At 33.9% G+C, this 26216-nt stretch overlaps 1 protein-coding gene and 1 long non-coding RNA gene across 3 annotated transcripts in view; one reads left to right on the top strand and one right to left on the bottom strand.

Moving 5' to 3' along the window:
* LOC131805045 (uncharacterized) overlaps window positions 1–26216 on the top strand; it is a 43912-nt gene that overhangs the window by 16396 nt on the left and 1300 nt on the right. Inside the window, exons 2-3 of the long non-coding RNA XR_009343485.1 lie at window positions 25771–25955; window positions 26014–26160. This is a non-coding gene — a long non-coding RNA (uncharacterized LOC131805045). The remainder of the gene's footprint in view (window positions 1–25770; window positions 25956–26013; window positions 26161–26216) is intronic.
* Window positions 2505–26216, bottom strand: part of LOC101888667 (probable serine/threonine-protein kinase DDB_G0272282) — a 280021-nt gene continuing 256309 nt past the window's right edge. Inside the window, exon 4 of one of the 2 annotated variants that reach the window (XM_059128277.1) lies at window positions 2505–3918. The gene's annotated coding sequence lies outside the window, so the exon portion shown is untranslated. The remainder of the gene's footprint in view (window positions 3919–26216) is intronic. The other variant, XM_059128276.1, reaches the window with a different exon arrangement.

The raw sequence follows: 26216 nt of genomic DNA, 5'->3' as shown, positions 1-26216 counted from the left end.
GGTTTAACTACATTCTTCAAACAATCTTACTTGTATTTGTAGTTTAAGGTGGAACACGTTTGAATTCAGATACTTTTATATAAAAATATTTTATTTATCTAATGATGGAGGGTATTAGAAGTTCGGTACGGCCAAGCTTAATGTTTCTTACTTTACTTGTTTCCAATAATTTACACTCTTAGAGCGCGCTCTTGCTCTGTTTCGACCGAGTTTGCTCCTAATCTAAAAGTTCATGTAAAGGAACGAAGGTTATGCCTCCTTTGATACGTTTGTCTGATATATGCAGTTGTAACTGTAAAGTTGCAATGATATATTCTGGTTCTGATTATGATGAATTTATCGTAAAGTGATCTTTATCGAACACTTGAAGATCGAAACGAAACTCAACCTATACTACGATAACGGGATTTCTTTTGTATTTTGTTCTGTTTGCGTAGCTGAATGGAAACGAAAACAAAACTGAAATATACTCTGCTGGATGACGCAACATTGGAAACGAAACAGTATAAAACTCATTGCAAACGTTTCCCTGTATATTAACTCATTAGAGACAAGGAACAGCTAATATTAATTTAAATTCATGTCTTTTTATTTATTTATTACGTCCATAATACAATGGAAACAGTGTAAAAAACAATATTTACAAGTACGGCAATAAATATAGCAGTCCCGGCGATTCCTTCGCAAACGATACAGCTCGGCAAATCACAGCCGAAGTGCATTAAGGCAATCGTATTGTTTGTGTACTTCTGGAATTGAAATGTTTGTGGCATTGTTTTGTTTGAAGTAGAAAACGATTGAAAATAATTTTAAAGCCATCATATGTAGGCTACATTTTAACGTTGACGTTTCCAGTAAAAACCTCATTCTCATTTTTTTAATTCCGTGTGAAAATATAGTCAAAAACTTCACAATACGTGAAATCGGGCAGAACCGTTATATGGAACCGTAGACACTTTTTTTTTGTTTTGACACAGAGTTGACGTTTCCAAAGAAACGCCAAAATACCAAATTATATCTAATTTCGATTAAAAATACACCTAGAACTTAAAATATATCTTATACTGGACGTCATGATTATATCGAAAATATACCAACATTTTTTTTTGAATTCATTAATTTTTAAACCGAAAACAAAAATCAGATTTTTGAACTATATATTGCGAATGAAATTACTACGGTCGACGGCCCAACAACTTCGATTCTTATTATTTTTTGGTTCGGCTATTGAATATGTAATTCGTTTTAATTTGTGAAGTCAAGATACAACTGTGACAATTAACAAAACAGCTTTAAGGGTTGCCCATATTCGACGGACCTTTAGGCCCATTCCAATCGACGAGGCTTGTCCGCAGGCAACATTCTTTGCGTCAATTGAATTTTGTACGGGAACAAATGCAAATCAATGCGAATAATTCGTTGTAAAGTGGACCGAGCGATGCCCAACTGCTGAGAACGGCGTTTTTGGGATGTTCTTGGGGACCTCTCAACACTGGCTCGTACGGCAGCGATATTCTCGGCCGATCGCCTTGGTCGACTTTTATATGGCCTCTTCGGATTAGAAAGAGCCTTACCAGTCGAAAATTTTTCGTATAAACGCTTAATGGTGTTCTTAGAAGGCGCACTTCTCACATTTTTTTTTCATAATTGACTTCTTCTGTTGAATGTAAATTTCAACTATTTCAGAGCGCTCGCGTGGCGTGTATTGGTTCATGGAAAAATTTGCTTGGACTGACGCTTCAAACGCGTTATGTCATTAAGCGATGTGACATCTCTGTCAAAAGTTATGGCGTTGCCAGATGGGTCCGTCGAATATGGGCAACCCTGTACAGCCATGTAACTTTTGGTATAAATGAGAGAATGAGTGTGACAGTTATGGTATGCAGTTTTACTGTGCTCACACCATAGAAAACGAAAGTTAGATTTTGCGTAGTCAAAATAATAATTTTGCCAGTCGGCCTATTCGAATTCAAAAACGCATTTCATCGTTTTTCAAGAATTTCACTTAATTATTCCCGTATTTTTCGATGTCACTCCGTAATGTACAGTTATATTTTATTATGTAACACTTTTAAACTGACAAATATCCTGCAGTTGTTGATATTTTTAAAATTTTAGATTTGAGTTACATCAATACGCCTGAAACGAGATAGACGACATCTGCGAATGTTTCGAAGGTAAGTGATGAGAGCATTCCTTCGTCTATATTTTTATTACTCTATGCCATAACCATTTGAAAGATTAGCAATAACTACAAGCAACATAAACTACATTATAATGATAGAAGAATATAGGTAGACGCATCGTTACAGCTGCTGGGACAATGAACTGTCAAACCAATTTTGGAATTGAAAATGTTAAATGAAAAATTATTTAAATTTGCTACATTATACTCATCTGTGCTCATTCAGTGTTTAAAAACGTGGAAACTGGTGCATTCAGTTGAACTACAAAAGTGGAAGATTTGATGTTAACAGAATGTGTTTGAAAATAAAAACAATACATGTTGTTGTAAGTGTATTTTTTATTTTGGTTTTATTTGGATTGTAATACGTTTTCATAAAATAATACATTTTATATTGATTTGCTAGCAAGGAATATGGGTAAGGAATAAACAAAACATAAAGGCACAGCATTGCACCATTTGTATTTGCCCAAAGAAAATCAATTCGATATTATTATTCGATATGTAATAAAACACGCACAAAGCAAAGTATGTAAGATCGTGTTTACACGCCTGACTTAAAGTACGTTTACACTAACTAAATCGAATTGATTTCAACTATCATTATCGTATGCGTCAAATGAAATCGAACCTTAAATCGAGTGGATTTCATTCGACGTATACGCATGGAAGATGACAGTAGAAGTTCACTGGATTTGTTATGTGTATACGGCGGCCTTATTTAATAGTGTATATGTGTGTGTTTTTTCGTTTACAATTTATGTATATAGATTATCATAATACTATGCATGTATGTTAACAAACTATTTTAATTGCTTTTTCATTAATATATGATAACAATGTATTACTTTTTCTGTAATTTATTTATGCTGTGTAATTATTTTTAAAAAGTTATTTTATGAATAATTTAATTTTCAATATGACATTTATGAGGATTGTATCCTCTATTTACATATAAGAATTAATTGTACAATAAACAGTATATTAAATAATTTAGTATCCATACCATTATAAAACATATTATGGATTTTTTGTAGGTTTTTAATAAAATTACGTGTTTTTTTTACAATGTACATACTAATTAAGAAAAATGCATTAAAAGGCTGGCATTAACAATTTGTAGTCTTAAAACAAATATACAGTACAGTGGATCTCTTATAATTTTATATATACTCTTTAAAGTTTTGCTATTTTAATAATTGTAGATAGTGGTATAGTATTATGTTTTGATATCTGCAAATTATTACAGAGGATAATGGCAAGTTACAATGGTTATTATAATAGAGTAATAGTTAAAGTTTTAGATAATTCGCTGCGGATACATATGCTTTTTGTACACATGTATACGTTTTGTTTATTAGCTATGCTGTTAAGTACAGTTATTGTTTCTATGACAATGATGTATGCTTTAATGTAATTGACCTGAAAATGACGAAGTTCTTATTAATTACATGAACCTTGGCTTTGCATTTTATTTTTTAAAATTTATAATGTTCGTTTTTTAAATTTTATGATGGATTTTGTTTTAAGGTTTATTGCGGATAGTAAAAAAAGCATAATTAGTTTCTGGTACTGTATATGTCTCTAAATGTTTGAGAGAATTCAAGATTCAATTTAACACAAAGACATAATAGTTAAAAGAGAGTTTTAAAAAAGTAAGTCAGTTTAAGAAGATTTTTTCAAAAGCACAAGCATGCACCGAAAATGCCAGAAAGTGGATTTTGACATATATTCTGAAAAATACAAGAGAAGACTGAGATGCTATTGTTGATTTATTGTTACGACATCAAAAATAGTATATTATACAAAATACAGTAAAACTAAAAGTCAGCAAAATTATTCAGAATTACATTTTCGTTTCCAAATAATTTCACACATCCAATTTTTTTTATTTCAAATAATTTTATATTCCAAAAAATTTTATTAATTCCAAAATTCTATTTGTCAAAATTCGAATTATCAAAAAATTGTCCTCCATTTCCGTTGGACAACAAGACGTGAAACCGTATGAGGAAGTAACAATTTATTCGGCATTAACATGCGATGAGCCGCTAGATGGTATCAAGTCTTTGCTCGATATTGACGGGAAAATTGGAAATTATGTGTAGTGGAGACAAGCGGCAAATAACGCGTATAGGGTATTTGAAAGATACGATGGTAGCTCAAAGCACTATCAAGCAATTTACATCATCAGGAATAAATTAGGGTATCAGCAGATGCAGTATTAGTATCGTTCAATACCGTGTTAAATTTTAAGGCTATCATAGCTAGATTTGATTTTACATATTCAGATAAAAAACAATTCACCTAATCGAACAGGAACTAAGTACACTCAGACAAGGCGAACAGTCAGTGATACAATTTTATGACGAGGTAGAGAAGAAACTGTCATTGTTAAATAATAAAACTATTATGAGCTACGACAGAACTCTAACTTTGGCCATCAATGACAAATACAGACAAGATGCACTCAGAGTATTTGTTCCGGATTAAGGAAACCTCTCTGCGAAGTGCTCTTCTCGGCCCGCGCTGTCGATCTTCCGTCAGCTCTAGCATTAGCGTAAGAGGTGGAAGCGAATCGTGAAAGATACGTTTTTGCCACATTCTCTGCGAAAAGAAATGACGAAAAATGTTTAAGTCTGAAACCTCAACAAAATTTCAGCCAAGAAAACCGTCCGATAGTAGTTGGAACAACAACCAACAAAAACCCACATTACGAAAAGAGTGCTGATGATAGTTTACAGGCTAGAGATCAAACTGAAGACATGAACTTGGATCCAATGTCGTCAAAATTTATATTTACAATATGATTCCAGAATCTCACTCAGGAGAAGAGCAGGCGGGACACTATGGTGACATAGTTCAATCCGATTGTGGGGTCATAAACGACCAGGCGGACGATAGCAGGTAAACCAATACGACTTTTAATTGACACTGGGCTTCCAAAAATTATATAAAACCTCTCTATGAACTGAAGCATATAATTCCTGTAAGTACTCCGGCTCCGAACTGATTGAATTTTTGAATGTAACGACGTTAATTTTATAGACGTGGATAAAATTGATGTGCCTTCGGCAGTTAAGGCGAACTTTCAGAAAATGTTAAAAAAACGGATTAAGGTTTTTGCTGCTCCTAAACAAGCACTACCTTATAACACAAATGTCGTTGCTACCATTAACATGGAGAATGAAGAACCTATTTATTCAAAACTATGTGGTTGTGTCTGAGTTCGTAAACTCAGAAAGAAAAAAATGGTGGCAAATGGAATAATTCGACCTTCAAGGTCGTATGTTTGGGCGGCCGAAAAAACGGTCTTGATAATCTAGGCAAACAAACGTCTTGTTATAGATTTTCGGAAACTTAATGCCAAAACAATTAGTGATGAATATTCCGTTCCGAACGCAACAATGATATTATCAAATTTAGATAAAGCAAAGTACTTTACTACTTTAGTTCTGAAATCCGGGTTTCATCAAATTGAACTCGCGCAAAGAGATAGGAAAAGCCGAATTTTGCGTAAATAACGGAAAGTACGATTTTTGCAGTCTCCCATTTGGACTAAAGAATGCCCTAAGCATGTTCCAAAGAGCGATAGATGACATACTCAGAGATGAAATAAGCAAAACATGTTACATTCCTGTTTGTTTTTTTTTTTTTTTCAAAAACAAAAGAGGATCATGTAAAACATACCGACTGTGTTCTTAGGAAACTGCTCGATGCAAACAAGAGTGTCTCTGTCGAAGATGATACCGTCGATCTCATCTTACAATCAACTATAGCAAGCTGTTAACAACCCTCACCACACGTCATTGGAATGCAAGAAGCGTTAATTTGATAGGCAAAGTACTTAAGGTTATTGCGGGTACGCCAGATGCCGATGACTGACAAGAAGCGAAATTAATCGAAAAACAACTTGTACATTCAAACAATAGACAGATAGAAATGAATACAAAAATACAAATTGAAATAGAAAAATTAACTAACGCTGTATAAACGATTCTAAAAATTGATAGAAAGGAACAAATTGATACTGTTAAACTCTTTGAAATTTGAATGGCCAGAAATCGGATAATGCTTATGGAATTTCAAAATATAATTTTATCCGTACCGTTGGCTAAAATCAATATTATAAATCCACCAGTTTTGGACCAGGATGTTTTAAAAAATGTTTATAAAAAATCAGAGCAATGAGCAATACACACACAGATTTCACAATATTAGAGCTAATGTATGTGTCTAAAGTAAAAGTAATATCAAACGAATATTGTTTGCACTTTATCATTAAATATCCTATTCCAATATGAACATGCCAGAAAATTTCTTTTTTCCCAGTACCTCACTCCAATAAATTTATTCAATTCGCTGACACCAACACTGGTAGACTGTGAAGACAAGACGTATTCAGCTACAAATTGCAAGCACACAATATCTTCAACTTATTGTCAACTGATGCCAAGCGAAATCTGTGCTCAACAACTCATATCGGGTAAATCACTGTAACACGGAAAGTAATAACCTTGACAAAGTGGCAGAGATCGATGATGGAATTGTCATTGTCAATGACGCTATAGCAGAAGTGAAGGGAGCTACCGAAAATGTAAGAAACATAAGCGGCACATTCTTCATAACCATCGAAAAAAAACGTGACTGTCAATGGTACGCTGTTCCTAAATAGAAGCAACATTGATATGCGTAGACCAGGAACACCATCATTCCCCTCGATTATTATTAATAACCAAAGTGAAATTTTAAGTTTATAATCCATCCATGAGTTGAACTTGCAAAACTTACAATATATTGGCGAACTTGAAAGAGTTGCAAGAGTGCGTACTATATTTCATATTATGCCTCATTAAGCGTAGGGTGAAGAAGAGGGAATGAGAATTTAAATCTGCCGTAGCAATGGCTATAAGGAAGACCGAGGACGGCCTTCACTTAAGTGAGGAAGTAGTGAGAACAGGATTGTCGACAATCCATCCATTTAAGGAATAAATAAAATTACGACAAATTGCCACCCAAGCGGTAATGTTTGAATAGGAACCAACAGTTAACCCAATATGAATATAAACCAGTCTTAAGACGTTTATGCGTGTAAAGGCTAACCAATTTGGTCTAAAATTAGAATTTATAGTGAAAGTATTTATAAGAATTGTAACGCGTTTTTTTTTAATAATCTTAGTGACTTTGTTTGTTTATTCAGAATTACATTTTCGTTTCCAAATAATTTCACACATCCAATTTTTTTTATTTCAAATAATTTTATATTCCAAAAAATTTTATTAATTCCAAAATTCTATTTGTCAAAATTCGAATTATCAAAAAATTGTCCTCCATTTCCGTTGGACAACAAGACGTGAAACCGTATGAGGAAGTAACAATTTATTCGGCATTAACATGCGATGAGCCGCTAGATGGTATCAAGTCTTTGCTCGATATTGACGGGAAAATTGGAAATTATGTGTAGTGGAGACAAGCGGCAAATAACGCGTATAGGGTATTTGAAAGATACGATGGTAGCTCAAAGCACTATCAAGCAATTTACATCATCAGGAATAAATTAGGGTATCAGCAGATGCAGTATTAGTATCGTTCAATACCGTGTTAAATTTTAAGGCTATCATAGCTAGATTTGATTTTACATATTCAGATAAAAAACAATTCACCTAATCGAACAGGAACTAAGTACACTCAGACAAGGCGAACAGTCAGTGATACAATTTTATGACGAGGTAGAGAAGAAACTGTCATTGTTAAATAATAAAACTATTATGAGCTACGACAGAACTCTAACTTTGGCCATCAATGACAAATACAGACAAGATGCACTCAGAGTATTTGTTCCGGATTAAGGAAACCTCTCTGCGAAGTGCTCTTCTCGGCCCGCGCTGTCGATCTTCCGTCAGCTCTAGCATTAGCGTAAGAGGTGGAAGCGAATCGTGAAAGATACGTTTTTGCCACATTCTCTGCGAAAAGAAATGACGAAAAATGTTTAAGTCTGAAACCTCAACAAAATTTCAGCCAAGAAAACCGTCCGATAGTAGTTGGAACAACAACCAACAAAAACCCACATTACGAAAAGAGTGCTGATGATAGTTTACAGGCTAGAGATCAAACTGAAGACATGAACTTGGATCCAATGTCGTCAAAATTTATATTTACAATATGATTCCAGAATCTCACTCAGGAGAAGAGCAGGCGGGACACTATGGTGACATAGTTCAATCCGATTGTGGGGTCATAAACGACCAGGCGGACGATAGCAGGTAAACCAATACGACTTTTAATTGACACTGGGCTTCCAAAAATTATATAAAACCTCTCTATGAACTGAAGCATATAATTCCTGTAAGTACTCCGGCTCCGAACTGATTGAATTTTTGAATGTAACGACGTTAATTTTATAGACGTGGATAAAATTGATGTGCCTTCGGCAGTTAAGGCGAACTTTCAGAAAATGTTAAAAAAACGGATTAAGGTTTTTGCTGCTCCTAAACAAGCACTACCTTATAACACAAATGTCGTTGCTACCATTAACATGGAGAATGAAGAACCTATTTATTCAAAACTATGTGGTTGTGTCTGAGTTCGTAAACTCAGAAAGAAAAAAATGGTGGCAAATGGAATAATTCGACCTTCAAGGTCGTATGTTTGGGCGGCCGAAAAAACGGTCTTGATAATCTAGGCAAACAAACGTCTTGTTATAGATTTTCGGAAACTTAATGCCAAAACAATTAGTGATGAATATTCCGTTCCGAACGCAACAATGATATTATCAAATTTAGATAAAGCAAAGTACTTTACTACTTTAGTTCTGAAATCCGGGTTTCATCAAATTGAACTCGCGCAAAGAGATAGGAAAAGCCGAATTTTGCGTAAATAACGGAAAGTACGATTTTTGCAGTCTCCCATTTGGACTAAAGAATGCCCTAAGCATGTTCCAAAGAGCGATAGATGACATACTCAGAGATGAAATAAGCAAAACATGTTACATTCCTGTTTGTTTTTTTTTTTTTTTTTCAAAAACAAAAGAGGATCATGTAAAACATACCGACTGTGTTCTTAGGAAACTGCTCGATGCAAACAAGAGTGTCTCTGTCGAAGATGATACCGTCGATCTCATCTTACAATCAACTATAGCAAGCTGTTAACAACCCTCACCACACGTCATTGGAATGCAAGAAGCGTTAATTTGATAGGCAAAGTACTTAAGGTTATTGCGGGTACGCCAGATGCCGATGACTGACAAGAAGCGAAATTAATCGAAAAACAACTTGTACATTCAAACAATAGACAGATAGAAATGAATACAAAAATACAAATTGAAATAGAAAAATTAACTAACGCTGTATAAACGATTCTAAAAATTGATAGAAAGGAACAAATTGATACTGTTAAACTCTTTGAAATTTGAATGGCCAGAAATCGGATAATGCTTATGGAATTTCAAAATATAATTTTATCCGTACCGTTGGCTAAAATCAATATTATAAATCCACCAGTTTTGGACCAGGATGTTTTAAAAAATGTTTATAAAAAATCAGAGCAATGAACAATACACACACAGATTTCACAATATTAGAGCTAATGTATGTGTCTAAAGTAAAAGTAATATCAAACGAATATTGTTTGCACTTTATCATTAAATATCCTATTCCAATATGAACATGCCAGAAAATTTCTTTTTTCCCAGTACCTCACTCCAATAAATTTATTCAATTCGCTGACACCAACACTGGTAGACTGTGAAGACAAGACGTATTCAGCTACAAATTGCAAGCACACAATATCTTCAACTTATTGTCAACTGATGCCAAGCGAAATCTGTGCTCAACAACTCATATCGGGTAAATCACTGTAACACGGAAAGTAATAACCTTGACAAAGTGGCAGAGATCGATGATGGAATTGTCATTGTCAATGACGCTATAGCAGAAGTGAAGGGAGCTACCGAAAATGTAAGAAACATAAGCGGCACATTCTTCATAACCATCGAAAAAAAACGTGACTGTCAATGGTACGCTGTTCCTAAATAGAAGCAACATTGATATGCGTAGACCAGGAACACCATCATTCCCCTCGATTATTATTAATAACCAAAGTGAAATTTTAAGTTTATAATCCATCCATGAGTTGAACTTGCAAAACTTACAATATATTGGCGAACTTGAAAGAGTTGCAAGAGTGCGTACTATATTTCATATTATGCCTCATTAAGCGTAGGGTGAAGAAGAGGGAATGAGAATTTAAATCTGCCGTAGCAATGGCTATAAGGAAGACCGAGGACGGCCTTCACTTAAGTGAGGAAGTAGTGAGAACAGGATTGTCGACAATCCATCCATTTAAGGAATAAATAAAATTACGACAAATTGCCACCCAAGCGGTAATGTTTGAATAGGAACCAACAGTTAACCCAATATGAATATAAACCAGTCTTAAGACGTTTATGCGTGTAAAGGCTAACCAATTTGGTCTAAAATTAGAATTTATAGTGAAAGTATTTATAAGAATTGTAACGCGTTTTTTTTTAATAATCTTAGTGACTTTGTTTGTTTATTCAGAATTACATTTTCGTTTCCAAATAATTTCACACATCCAATTTTTTTTATTTCAAATAATTTTATATTCCAAAAAATTTTATTAATTCCAAAATTCTATTTGTCAAAATTCGAATTATCAAAAAATTGTCCTCCATTTCCGTTGGACAACAAGACGTGAAACCGTATGAGGAAGTAACAATTTATTCGGCATTAACATGCGATGAGCCGCTAGATGGTATCAAGTCTTTGCTCGATATTGACGGGAAAATTGGAAATTATGTGTAGTGGAGACAAGCGGCAAATAACGCGTATAGGGTATTTGAAAGATACGATGGTAGCTCAAAGCACTATCAAGCAATTTACATCATCAGGAATAAATTAGGGTATCAGCAGATGCAGTATTAGTATCGTTCAATACCGTGTTAAATTTTAAGGCTATCATAGCTAGATTTGATTTTACATATTCAGATAAAAAACAATTCACCTAATCGAACAGGAACTAAGTACACTCAGACAAGGCGAACAGTCAGTGATACAATTTTATGACGAGGTAGAGAAGAAACTGTCATTGTTAAATAATAAAACTATTATGAGCTACGACAGAACTCTAACTTTGGCCATCAATGACAAATACAGACAAGATGCACTCAGAGTATTTGTTCCGGATTAAGGAAACCTCTCTGCGAAGTGCTCTTCTCGGCCCGCGCTGTCGATCTTCCGTCAGCTCTAGCATTAGCGTAAGAGGTGGAAGCGAATCGTGAAAGATACGTTTTTGCCACATTCTCTGCGAAAAGAAATGACGAAAAATGTTTAAGTCTGAAACCTCAACAAAATTTCAGCCAAGAAAACCGTCCGATAGTAGTTGGAACAACAACCAACAAAAACCCACATTACGAAAAGAGTGCTGATGATAGTTTACAGGCTAGAGATCAAACTGAAGACATGAACTTGGATCCAATGTCGTCAAAATTTATATTTACAATATGATTCCAGAATCTCACTCAGGAGAAGAGCAGGCGGGACACTATGGTGACATAGTTCAATCCGATTGTGGGGTCATAAACGACCAGGCGGACGATAGCAGGTAAACCAATACGACTTTTAATTGACACTGGGCTTCCAAAAATTATATAAAACCTCTCTATGAACTGAAGCATATAATTCCTGTAAGTACTCCGGCTCCGAACTGATTGAATTTTTGAATGTAACGACGTTAATTTTATAGACGTGGATAAAATTGATGTGCCTTCGGCAGTTAAGGCGAACTTTCAGAAAATGTTAAAAAAACGGATTAAGGTTTTTGCTGCTCCTAAACAAGCACTACCTTATAACACAAATGTCGTTGCTACCATTAACATGGAGAATGAAGAACCTATTTATTCAAAACTATGTGGTTGTGTCTGAGTTCGTAAACTCAGAAAGAAAAAAATGGTGGCAAATGGAATAATTCGACCTTCAAGGTCGTATGTTTGGGCGGCCGAAAAAACGGTCTTGATAATCTAGGCAAACAAACGTCTTGTTATAGATTTTCGGAAACTTAATGCCAAAACAATTAGTGATGAATATTCCGTTCCGAACGCAACAATGATATTATCAAATTTAGATAAAGCAAAGTACTTTACTACTTTAGTTCTGAAATCCGGGTTTCATCAAATTGAACTCGCGCAAAGAGATAGGAAAAGCCGAATTTTGCGTAAATAACGGAAAGTACGATTTTTGCAGTCTCCCATTTGGACTAAAGAATGCCCTAAGCATGTTCCAAAGAGCGATAGATGACATACTCAGAGATGAAATAAGCAAAACATGTTACATTCCTGTTTGTTTTTTTTTTTTTTCAAAAACAAAAGAGGATCATGTAAAACATACCGACTGTGTTCTTAGGAAACTGCTCGATGCAAACAAGAGTGTCTCTGTCGAAGATGATACCGTCGATCTCATCTTACAATCAACTATAGCAAGCTGTTAACAACCCTCACCACACGTCATTGGAATGCAAGAAGCGTTAATTTGATAGGCAAAGTACTTAAGGTTATTGCGGGTACGCCAGATGCCGATGACTGACAAGAAGCGAAATTAATCGAAAAACAACTTGTACATTCAAACAATAGACAGATAGAAATGAATACAAAAATACAAATTGAAATAGAAAAATTAACTAACGCTGTATAAACGATTCTAAAAATTGATAGAAAGGAACAAATTGATACTGTTAAACTCTTTGAAATTTGAATGGCCAGAAATCGGATAATGCTTATGGAATTTCAAAATATAATTTTATCCGTACCGTTGGCTAAAATCAATATTATAAATCCACCAGTTTTGGACCAGGATGTTTTAAAAAATGTTTATAAAAAATCAGAGCAATGAGCAATACACACACAGATTTCACAATATTAGAGCTAATGTATGTGTCTAAAGTAAAAGTAATATCAAACGAATATTGTTTGCACTTTATCATTAAATATCCTATTCCAATATGAACATGCCAGAAAATTTCTTTTTTCCCAGTACCTCACTCCAATAAATTTATTCAATTCGCTGACACCAACACTGGTAGACTGTGAAGACAAGACGTATTCAGCTACAAATTGCAAGCACACAATATCTTCAACTTATTGTCAACTGATGCCAAGCGAAATCTGTGCTCAACAACTCATATCGGGTAAATCACTGTAACACGGAAAGTAATAACCTTGACAAAGTGGCAGAGATCGATGATGGAATTGTCATTGTCAATGACGCTATAGCAGAAGTGAAGGGAGCTACCGAAAATGTAAGAAACATAAGCGGCACATTCTTCATAACCATCGAAAAAAAACGTGACTGTCAATGGTACGCTGTTCCTAAATAGAAGCAACATTGATATGCGTAGACCAGGAACACCATCATTCCCCTCGATTATTATTAATAACCAAAGTGAAATTTTAAGTTTATAATCCATCCATGAGTTGAACTTGCAAAACTTACAATATATTGGCGAACTTGAAAGAGTTGCAAGAGTGCGTACTATATTTCATATTATGCCTCATTAAGCGTAGGGTGAAGAAGAGGGAATGAGAATTTAAATCTGCCGTAGCAATGGCTATAAGGAAGACCGAGGACGGCCTTCACTTAAGTGAGGAAGTAGTGAGAACAGGATTGTCGACAATCCATCCATTTAAGGAATAAATAAAATTACGACAAATTGCCACCCAAGCGGTAATGTTTGAATAGGAACCAACAGTTAACCCAATATGAATATAAACCAGTCTTAAGACGTTTATGCGTGTAAAGGCTAACCAATTTGGTCTAAAATTAGAATTTATAGTGAAAGTATTTATAAGAATTGTAACGCGTTTTTTTTAATAATCTTAGTGACTTTGTTTGTTTATTCAGAATTACATTTTCGTTTCCAAATAATTTCACACATCCAATTTTTTTTATTTCAAATAATTTTATATTCCAAAAAATTTTATTAATTCCAAAATTCTATTTGTCAAAATTCGAATTATCAAAAAATTGTCCTCCATTTCCGTTGGACAACAAGACGTGAAACCGTATGAGGAAGTAACAATTTATTCGGCATTAACATGCGATGAGCCGCTAGATGGTATCAAGTCTTTGCTCGATATTGACGGGAAAATTGGAAATTATGTGTAGTGGAGACAAGCGGCAAATAACGCGTATAGGGTATTTGAAAGATACGATGGTAGCTCAAAGCACTATCAAGCAATTTACATCATCAGGAATAAATTAGGGTATCAGCAGATGCAGTATTAGTATCGTTCAATACCGTGTTAAATTTTAAGGCTATCATAGCTAGATTTGATTTTACATATTCAGATAAAAAACAATTCACCTAATCGAACAGGAACTAAGTACACTCAGACAAGGCGAACAGTCAGTGATACAATTTTATGACGAGGTAGAGAAGAAACTGTCATTGTTAAATAATAAAACTATTATGAGCTACGACAGAACTCTAACTTTGGCCATCAATGACAAATACAGACAAGATGCACTCAGAGTATTTGTTCCGGATTAAGGAAACCTCTCTGCGAAGTGCTCTTCTCGGCCCGCGCTGTCGATCTTCCGTCAGCTCTAGCATTAGCGTAAGAGGTGGAAGCGAATCGTGAAAGATACGTTTTTGCCACATTCTCTGCGAAAAGAAATGACGAAAAATGTTTAAGTCTGAAACCTCAACAAAATTTCAGCCAAGAAAACCGTCCGATAGTAGTTGGAACAACAACCAACAAAAACCCACATTACGAAAAGAGTGCTGATGATAGTTTACAGGCTAGAGATCAAACTGAAGACATGAACTTGGATCCAATGTCGTCAAAATTTATATTTACAATATGATTCCAGAATCTCACTCAGGAGAAGAGCAGGCGGGACACTATGGTGACATAGTTCAATCCGATTGTGGGGTCATAAACGACCAGGCGGACGATAGCAGGTAAACCAATACGACTTTTAATTGACACTGGGCTTCCAAAAATTATATAAAACCTCTCTATGAACTGAAGCATATAATTCCTGTAAGTACTCCGGCTCCGAACTGATTGAATTTTTGAATGTAACGACGTTAATTTTATAGACGTGGATAAAATTGATGTGCCTTCGGCAGTTAAGGCGAACTTTCAGAAAATGTTAAAAAAACGGATTAAGGTTTTTGCTGCTCCTAAACAAGCACTACCTTATAACACAAATGTCGTTGCTACCATTAACATGGAGAATGAAGAACCTATTTATTCAAAACTATGTGGTTGTGTCTGAGTTCGTAAACTCAGAAAGAAAAAAATGGTGGCAAATGGAATAATTCGACCTTCAAGGTCGTATGTTTGGGCGGCCGAAAAAACGGTCTTGATAATCTAGGCAAACAAACGTCTTGTTATAGATTTTCGGAAACTTAATGCCAAAACAATTAGTGATGAATATTCCGTTCCGAACGCAACAATGATATTATCAAATTTAGATAAAGCAAAGTACTTTACTACTTTAGTTCTGAAATCCGGGTTTCATCAAATTGAACTCGCGCAAAGAGATAGGAAAAGCCGAATTTTGCGTAAATAACGGAAAGTACGATTTTTGCAGTCTCCCATTTGGACTAAAGAATGCCCTAAGCATGTTCCAAAGAGCGATAGATGACATACTCAGAGATGAAATAAGCAAAACATGTTACATTCCTGTTTGTTTTTTTTTTTTTTTTTCAAAAACAAAAGAGGATCATGTAAAACATACCGACTGTGTTCTTAGGAAACTGCTCGATGCAAACAAGAGTGTCTCTGTCGAAGATGATACCGTCGATCTCATCTTACAATCAACTATAGCAAGCTGTTAACAACCCTCACCACACGTCATTGGAATGCAAGAAGCGTTAATTTGATAGGCAAAGTACTTAAGGTTATTGCGGGTACGCCAGATGCCGATGACTGACAAGAAGCGAAATTAATCGAAAAACAACTTGTACATTCAAACAATAGACAGATAGAAATGAATACAAAAATACAAATTGAAATAGAAAAATTAACTAACGCTGTATAAACGATTCTAAAAATTGATAGAAAGGAACAAATTGATACTGTTAAACTCTTTGAAATTTGAATGGCCAGAAATCGGATAATGCTTATGGAATTTCAAAATATAATTTTATCCGTACCGTTGGCTAAAATCAATATTATAAATCCACCAGTTTTGGACCAGGATGTTTTAAAAAATGTTTATAAAAAATCAGAGCAATGAGCAATACACACACAGATTTCACAATATTAGAGCTAATGTATGTGTCTAAAGTAAAAGTAATATCAAACGAATATTGTTTGCACTTTATCATTAAATATCCTATTCCAATATGAACATGCCAGAAAATTTCTTTTTTCCCAGTACCTCACTCCAATAAATTTATTCAATTCGCTGACACCAACACTGGTAGACTGTGAAGACAAGACGTATTCAGCTACAAATTGCAAGCACACAATATCTTCAACTTATTGTCAACTGATGCCAAGCGAAATCTGTGCTCAACAACTCATATCGGGTAAATCACTGTAACACGGAAAGTAATAACCTTGACAAAGTGGCAGAGATCGATGATGGAATTGTCATTGTCAATGACGCTATAGCAGAAGTGAAGGGAGCTACCGAAAATGTAAGAAACATAAGCGGCACATTCTTCATAACCATCGAAAAAAAACGTGACTGTCAATGGTACGCTGTTCCTAAATAGAAGCAACATTGATATGCGTAGACCAGGAACACCATCATTCCCCTCGATTATTATTAATAACCAAAGTGAAATTTTAAGTTTATAATCCATCCATGAGTTGAACTTGCAAAACTTACAATATATTGGCGAACTTGAAAGAGTTGCAAGAGTGCGTACTATATTTCATATTATGCCTCATTAAGCGTAGGGTGAAGAAGAGGGAATGAGAATTTAAATCTGCCGTAGTAATGGCTATAAGGAAGACCGAGGACGGCCTTCACTTAAGTGAGGAAGTAGTGAGAACAGGATTGTCGACAATCCATCCATTTAAGGAATAAATAAAATTACGACAAATTGCCACCCAAGCGGTAATGTTTGAATAGGAACCAACAGTTAACCCAATATGAATATAAACCAGTCTTAAGACGTTTATGCGTGTAAAGGCTAACCAATTTGGTCTAAAATTAGAATTTATAGTGAAAGTATTTATAAGAATTGTAACGCGTTTTTTTTTTTAATAATCTTAGTGACTTTGTGATCAGTGAATAATTCGATTAAATTAATATTTTACTGGCGCACTAGTTGTGAATGACAAATTAAAAAAAATTGATGAAAAAATCATCAATAATCTTCATCAAATTAATGTAGAAATCGCAATGTTTTTATGAAATCGGTGTGAAATTTGATGTTTTCTGTTTTCGGCAACTTATCAATTCAATAAATTTTATTAATTATATAAGTTAACACATAACAAGTTGTTAGCCCAATAAAATATAGTTTTTTTTCCTGAAAAATCATTCCAAACTTCCATTGAAACTACATTGCAGACATTCGTCTGCCCTAAATATTTTCTCAACATTAAATTTCTAATTAGTTATTTAAATCAACCCATAAAATGCATTTCCGTTATTTGTCTTCGTCAACCCATGCAACGCTAAGCGCGTGTAGACAAAATTAACAAGAATTGCTTTTTGGTAATAGCAACTAATTTTTAAACAACAGAGTGGCATGATTTCATGCAAAATAAGTTCTTTTTTTTGAATAAGCTAATTTTAGTTGAACCCTCTCTAATCAGCAGCCAAACAAGTCGGTATAGTCGGTTTAAATAAAATAATCTTCTCTTATTTCGATACAAAAAGGGCAGCAGTTAAACTTTTGATAAGTCTCACAAAAGTAAGTTCAATTTTGACAACTGAAGGTTACAAGATTAAAAGGAGTACGCGGTCCTTTTCGATAATGTATCGCGTAAGGATTAAGGGAAAAGTTTTACTAAAAACTAAAAAAATAAGAAACATTTTTAAAGGACAACATACACTGATATGTGAAAAAAAACAAGTGAAATTTTTAAGACAGACAAAACGTGTTTTTTTTAAAGAGAAAAGTTTTACTAAATGCTAAAAAGCCGATTCAAAACATAAAACTTTATTTTAAAACAAAACTCAAAAAAGTGTGAAAACAGCAAGTGAAATTATTAAATCGTTTTTAATGGAAAAACGTATACTAAAAAGTTAAAAAAATTGAGTGAAGTTATTAACATTCGGTTGACAAACGAATTATGGTAAAAAAATCAAAAAATATATTTTCCAAAATAAATTAAAAAAAACAGTTCTGTAAAACAAAGAACTTAAAAAGTGCTGACTGTGAACCCACAACTCAAACCTCGCAATATTAGAAGAAATCTTGCAACTACAAAAGGATCAACAGAGTTTTAAGCCCCGCAATACATAACCAATAACATCCTTGCAATAGAAGGACCCACCCCGATGAAACCTTTACAACTGCTAATACTATTGTAAGTTATTTGTATATTTATGATAAATTACTATATTATTAAACTATATTAAAAAAGAAGCACTATATACTTAAATACAAATAAATTTTTAATCAAAAAGTTAAATTTAAAAATAAAAAATTCTTACATTGCATCTGAATAGAAATATTTTTTGAAATTAAATGACAAATTCCAACAACTTAGTCCTTCCACCAATTCTAAACGCACCTACCCCAAATACTTTCCATCTCCCAATCAATCTAACAGACCTGAACCATGACAGATAAACGTAACAGACCTTTGGAATATTATATTAGAAATAGTCAATAGTCAGTTACTTCACGTACTACAAGCTACATTAAATCCAGCGCTATTCAGACAAACGCAGTCGATCAATCCATTCACGCGGAACATGTAGGTAGTATAGGTAACCTAGATAGAATTCCCGATGTTGCAAATGTCTTAGGGAATTTTCAGGGAAACCAGGAGAGTTTAACTCTTGGAGAAAGAGCGTGGAAAGAATTTTAAGAATATATGAAAATCTGAAAGGTACTCCAAAATACTACGGTATTTTGAATAGAATTAGAAATAAAATTGTAGGTAATGCGGACATTGCGTTGGAGTCATACAACACTCCTTTAGATTGGCCAGCAATATCCAAGTGCCTTACCCTACACTACGCCGACAAACGAGATGTATCCACACTACCAGATGACAGTTCTAATTCAAGGGAACTCCACAGTTCAGGAATTTTATCAGGCAGTTTATTCAACCTATCCTTGATACTGAACAAACTAGGAGGTTAAGAAGCTGGAAATGATGCTCTAAATCAACTAACACAAACTTATCGGAGCAAAGCCCTCGATACGTTTATAAGTGGATTGAATGGCGACCTACCAAGTTTGCTAGCAGTGAGAGAACCAGCGGATTTACCCTATGCTCTTCATTGATGTCTCAAATTAAAAAACCAAAAATTCCGAACAAATCATGCCCAAAATCAGAATATTCAACCAATTAAAAAAAGCTATTATCAAACAACTCCGTCTCAAAGATATAATTTTCAAAGGAACAAACATCAGTTCTATCCAAACATAGCCTACATACCTAACCCACAAAATCTTCCTAAAATGAACAATAATTATAATATGGGTATACCAAGTTTCGGCCACCCAAGACAGCCTCCACTACGCCCAACGGCACCAAAGCCAGCGGAGCCAATGGATGTCGATCGTAGTATTCGATCACAACAAATCAATACCGCAAATAGACCAACTCAAAATCAATTCTTAAGTAAAATACCTCCCAATCCACCGTCAAAACAAAACGTTAGTCCACCAAAGCCCAACGAACATTCCATATAAATACAGATACAGGAGATACATTCGAGCCCGACAACATTAATTATGAAGATTATTCTGAAGAACAAGAAACACCGCAAAGTTACGTCCAAGATCCGGAAAACTATTTCAATGATTTTTATCAAGAAAATAATATACCAAACAATGAAGCAGATTCCGAACTTGATGACATTCATTTTTTATAATGACAAGCTCTCAAGAATCTTAGTAGACACGGGATATAGTAAAAACTACATTCAATCGGACTTAGTTAAAAATTATAGGAAACTAAATTCCGTTACAATTTCAGATAGATATCCAATTCCTGAGATATCCGATGTCTTGGAGAAGTTAGGAAATAGCAAATTTTTTTGTGTCTTGGACTTAAAAAGCGGATTCCACCAAATTCCATTAAAAAGCTCTGATGTAGAAAAAAACTGAATTTTCTATCAATAATGGTAAATACGAGTTCACTGCTTACCATTTGATTTAAAAAATGCGCCGTCGATATTTCAACGAACAGATAGTTAGAATATGCTACGTATATATCGATATATACAGCTAATCCGAAGATGACCATATTCGGGATATTCATAATGTCCAATCGGACAAGTGTCATTTCTTTAAACAAGAAGTAGAATTTCTCAGAAAGGTGGACGCTATTGCAAACTTTACACAACCCAGAACTATTAAAGAACTTCGATCCTTCCTAGGCCTTGCGGGATATTACCACCGTTTTATAAAAGATTATGCAAAATTGGCAAAACCGCTGACGTCACTTTGAGAGGTGAAGAGGGTCGAATATCAAAAAGACAATCGTCTAAAATTTCTATAGAATTTAATGCAAATGCGGTTGAATCTTTTACAAACATAAAAAATTCTTTAATATCAAGAGATATTTTGTTGTACTATCCAAATTATGAGAAGCCCCTCTAGCTAACAACTGATGCGTCAGATTATGCTCTCGGAGCAGTTTTATCTCAAGGAGACAACCCATTGCCTCAAAGAGACAAATCCAACAAACTCCTATAAATTTGATATAGTATTCCCAAACATCCACAGGCATACACTTCCAGAAATAGATTATACCCCTGAACAGCTAATCCAAATTCTGAAAAAATACTTAAATCCCTCTGTAATAAATGGCTTTAAAGCACCCGAAACATTAATGGGAAAAATTCAAAAAATTTTTCCACACCACTTCGCAAAATATCGTATTAGATTTGTAAGCCTCCAAGTGGAAGATATTAAAGACAATACCCAACAGGATGAAATAATTATCAGCACACACAAAAGAGCTTATAAAAATGCCAGAGAAAATAAAATACAGATTCTTGAAAAATAATATTTTCCCAGCATAAACAATAAAATTAACGGAATCAAGTCAAGCTATGTACTATTTGCAAAGAAAACAAATTAGAAACCTGAACTACGGGAAACACCAATACCCTTATATCCTGGGGGATCGTCCATATTGATATTTTTAAAACGAAAAAAAAACTTGTTCTCACAGCATTGGATAATTTCTCAAAAAAATACGGTCAGGGCAGTATTATTATGTCAAGAGTTATTGAACGTGTAAAATAACCTTTACGAGAATTAATATTTTTATTCGGTGTTCCAAAAACTATATTTTTCGATAATGAAAAGTCTTTTAATTCAGCTTAAATAATTTTTATGTTACAAGACCAATTGAATATTGAAATCTACAAAGCTCCAAGTCAGGTCAAACGATTTCACTCCACCCTAGCTGAAATTATGCGTTGCCTTCGAACTGAACGGGCATACCCTACCTTTATAGAGCAATTTATGTATACAATTACACAATACAGGGTTGGCCATATTCGACGGACTCATCTGGCAACGCCATAACTTTTGACAGAGATGTCACATCGCTTAATAACATACGGCGTTTGAAACGTCAGTCCAAGCAGATTTTTAACATGAACCAATACACGCCTCGCCAGCGCTCTGAAATAGTTGAAATTTACAAGTAGTTAATTGTGAAAACTCAGCGTGCTTTTAAAACATTAAAAAATGTGAGAAGTGCGCCTTCTAAGAACACCATTAAGCCTTTATACGAAAAATTTTCGACTAAGGCGATCGGCCGAGAATATCGCTGCCGTACGAGCCAGTGTTGAGAGGTCCCCGAGAACATCCCAAAAACGCCGTTCTCAGCAGTTGGGCATCGCTCGGTCCACTTTACAACGGATTATTCGCATTTGTTCCCGTACAAAATTCAATTGACGCAAAGAATGTTGCCTGCGGACAAGCCTCGTCGATTGGAATGGGCCCAAAGGGCCCAAAGGTCCGTCGAATATGGGCAACCCTGTACATAGCACAACAGGACAAAGACCACTCGAGGTATTTTTCTTAAGACGAGTTAGCATAGACCCCGAAATGTATGATAAAGCAAGACAAGATAATATCCAAAGATTACGAGGCAAACAGATAACTGGCCTTAAAAACCATAATAAAAAACGGGAACCAATCAAACAATTTGACCCAGGTAATGAAATTTATGTAAAAATCCATAAGGGTTTAGGGACTAAATTATCTCCAAGATTTAGAAAAGAAATAGTAAAAGAAAATAACACTACAACAATACTTACAGAATCAGGAAAATAGTACATAAAAGCAACATCAAAAACTGACTTCATTTTTATATATTTCTTTTAACAGAACATTAACATTTCACTGCACTTCTTCACAAACCAACACACACTTTATGAACTTCACACATAATGGACTATCAAATGGAACTTTCAACATTATTCACATCATAGACATAAGAAGATACAGAAACCTCGTTGAGGACATATAATGGAAAATTACACAAACCATTCCTAAATATAATGCTTTTTTCCCACTCCTAACACATGAAATATCAGAAATACACAATATCCTTGAAACCATAGAATCAATAGAAAAAAGAAAAGAGCCATTAATATGATAGGCACAGCCTGGAAATACATCGCGGGATCTCCGGATCACGATGATTTTGGATAATTACAAAAAGTTTAGACCAAACAATCCAAAACAATAACCAACAAGTAATAATAAATGACATTTTTACAGAAAGGTTACAAAACCTAACCCAAATTACAAATCAAATAGAAAAATACATAAAAAGATAACAACTATGTGAATGAAGCTGCACTCACTATGCAAATAAAACTGAGATTTACAAAAGAATATTTGGAATACAATGGGCTAAGCTACATATTGTAAACACATTTTTATTAAATAAAAAAGAAATGAAAATTGCATTAGAAAAAATAAAAAACGATAATATTATTGTAACATCAATAGAAGAAGCCCTAGAATTTTCAAAACTGAAAGTAGTATATAATCAAGAAAAACTTTTATATTTTATTGAAATACCTTTAACTAGTAATAATGACAAAAAATGTAAATTTTTTTCAAAGGAACCAATTAGTAGATATTTCCAAAAATACTTGTATCCCACTGCTACTAAACGGATTGAATTCACTTGTCAAATTACTCACGGGTATCATATTCTTCAGATAGGAACTATTTCGCCAGGTATTATATTTCTTAATGATTTTAGTGAAACAGTAAATAATAAATCTTTAAACGGAACATTTTTAATAGAATTTCAAAATGTCACGCTGCGTATTAATGACAAATTTTACAAAAATTTAGAAGCTCCATTTTTAATAATTAGTCCACCAGCAATACAGCAAACACCCAACGAAAATGAATTCATAAATCTTTTATCTTTGGAAATGTTAAACTATTTGCATATTAATAGTCCATCCATGAACTCAACTCGGAATCAGTTGTAACTAAATTTACCTTTTTTTATTTATTTTCGATTTTTGTTATATTTTTTTTTGATAATTGGTGTTTTAACAACGAAAAAACACACAATATTCATGCATACAGTTACCCCAAAACGTCGATGACTTACCATATTTCAAACGACTGGGGACAATCGTTTTTAAAGGGGGAGGAGTTAACACACAATAAGTTGTTAATACAATAAAATATTGTTTTTTTAATAATTATTCCAAAGTAATCAATTCTCATGAAACTGCATTGCAGACGTTCGTCTGCTCAAAATATTTTTCCCAACATTAAATTCCGATTAATTTTAAATCCGGAAGTTGACTTCGTGCTTTGCGCGTGTAGACGAAATTAACAATAATTGTTTTCGGTAACAGCAACTAAATTTTAAACAACGGAGTGGCATGGTTTCAAGGAAACTAATTTTGTTAAATAAGCAAATTAATTTTAAAATTTTATTCTCACTCGAAAATTGTAACGTAGTTCTTAATACACTCTTTGATTAGCAGCCAACCAATAAAGTTGATGTTAATAAATAAAAAAATCGTGGTTTTAGTTAAAAGGCAGCAGTAAGTTCAATTACGATAATTGCAACTTACAGGATTAAAAGTAGTCCGCAATCCTTTTGAGGAAGTAACGCGTAATAAAAAAAACAGCACTAAGTTCAATTTCGATAATTGCAATTTACAAGATAACTTTAAACCGCGATCCTTTTTGACAAAGCGTCGCATAGGGATCACGTTGATCCAATTTTTTTTGATACCTTAACACATAAGGATCTAACTTGTATTCAACACCACAAAACAGTATATGTGTGATATGAGTTTACAGGAAAATACGGAAAAGTAATTATGCCGACATAGCGTACGTGTAGACGATGGCAGTAGAATGAATAAGTTTATTTTATAATTGTATCAAGTTCAAAAATGCCAGAAAATAAAGAATGCCGTATGATACACAGAAAAAAGCCACACCGAAAGATGTTGGTTGATAAAATATATCAAACATCACAAAAAAGCCATCAATAAACGTGATTGACCAAAAAAAAATTAAAATTTGTTGGACCATTTTTAATATTTTTTGTAATATGCCATATTATTGAGCATATTGACACCACGGCATATAGAGATATTATTTCAGGGATTGGCAGTAGGAGATATGGCGATATCTCAAAAGAAACTAGAATTCAACAATGCTGAAAAACACCTAAAACACATACCAGTTTGGAATTTATAGTTTGTGGTTTTGTCACAAATCCAGTTACATCATTTAAGGATATGCTGATGGATTCACAAAATGGGAGATTGATTTTAAAGCATTATGCAACGCATTATATTTTAACGAGGAACAGCGCAACTTATTCATTAAAACACTTGCAAAGTATATTGAGGTAAGGGATATCCTTGCTCACTTGCGGATAGTGATGAGATACAAAATAAAATATTCAAAAACGCGCTTTCGATCCAATTACCAATATCGATGAGAAAACAAATTTGCATGATCAGCGTCTGCATACCGGCGCATGTTGGTGCAACATGATCGATGAAGCCAACGAGCCAACAGAGTTGGCTAAGAACAGACAGTCTTGGTCGAGAAATCAACCCGATCGCTTTGGATTCGTGCTGGATCGATAATTATTAATAAGTAAAAAGAATACATTAGAAATTGTAATAAGAAATTAGCCTTGTATTTGTGAATATTAAATGGTGAAAATTTATAAATAAAAAGAATACATTAGAAATTGTAATAAGAAAAAATCCTTGTAATTGTGAATATTAAATGTTGAAAATACAATTATTCTCTTTTATTTTCGGTGCAGTGATTGGGACCTTTAAAAATTAATTTTTTTAGTGTTCTCAATTGGAAGGCTCTAACTTTTATATAGGAATATATAAATATTTATATATATTATTTATTTTCCAATATTTATCATTATTATTTAGTTCCAGAAGCTGAGTCAGATTTCGCTCTCCGTTGTATTCGAAACCAAAATACAACAGCTGACGAATTCGATATTTACTGGAAAAAATTCTCTCAGCTTAGATTTTCCGAAATTGAACATTAAAGGAGCACAAATTACATTTTGAAACGTTGGTCTGAGTACAAAAAGCTTTCTGGAAATAATTTGGTAAGTAATTTGTTTATTTCGATAAAAATTATTGTATAAATACTTTTTTCTCACAAAGATCGATATCGATTTTGCGCTTAAATATCCTAAATCCTGTAATCTTATATTAAAGTGGCCACTTTACGAGAAAAATATCTGACATCTAAAATAGTAGCATCTAAAATTTCTTCCAAAATCGTAACTAATATCGATAAATACGACGAAGGTGAGACGAGTTTTCATTTAATTGACAATACACATACTTAATTCAAAATTATATTA

Source organism: Musca domestica, unplaced genomic scaffold (genome assembly GCF_030504385.1).
Source record: "Musca domestica strain aabys unplaced genomic scaffold, Musca_domestica.polishedcontigs.V.1.1 5, whole genome shotgun sequence".
NCBI lineage: Eukaryota > Metazoa > Arthropoda > Insecta > Diptera > Muscidae > Musca > Musca domestica.
The sequence above is the reverse complement of the archived record's forward strand: the minus strand, read 5'-3'. Positions and strand labels throughout refer to the sequence as shown.